Source organism: Cucumis sativus, chromosome 2, assembly GCF_000004075.3.
Source record: "Cucumis sativus cultivar 9930 chromosome 2, Cucumber_9930_V3, whole genome shotgun sequence".
Lineage (NCBI taxonomy): Eukaryota > Viridiplantae > Streptophyta > Magnoliopsida > Cucurbitales > Cucurbitaceae > Cucumis > Cucumis sativus.
This window is the reverse complement of record NC_026656.2, coordinates 2,504,502-2,504,732: the sequence shown is the minus strand read 5'-3', so window position 1 is coordinate 2,504,732 and position 231 is coordinate 2,504,502.

Genomic DNA, 231 nt, shown 5'->3' with positions numbered 1-231 from the left:
GGATTAAAAGAGAAAATCGTGTCACATTGGTCTTTTAGTTTTTCCATTATTTTTCTCTAATCGGCATGAAAATATCTCCTTGTTTTTACACATTAGTTTTACTCCAGTGAAAAAATAGTCTTTTTTTTCCTTTTGATTCTGCCTTGTATGGCTTGGATGAGTTCAAAAGAACTTCCTTGTGTAAGAACCTTAGCATAAGATTGTATCGTCTCGGCCGGCTATCGAAATCAG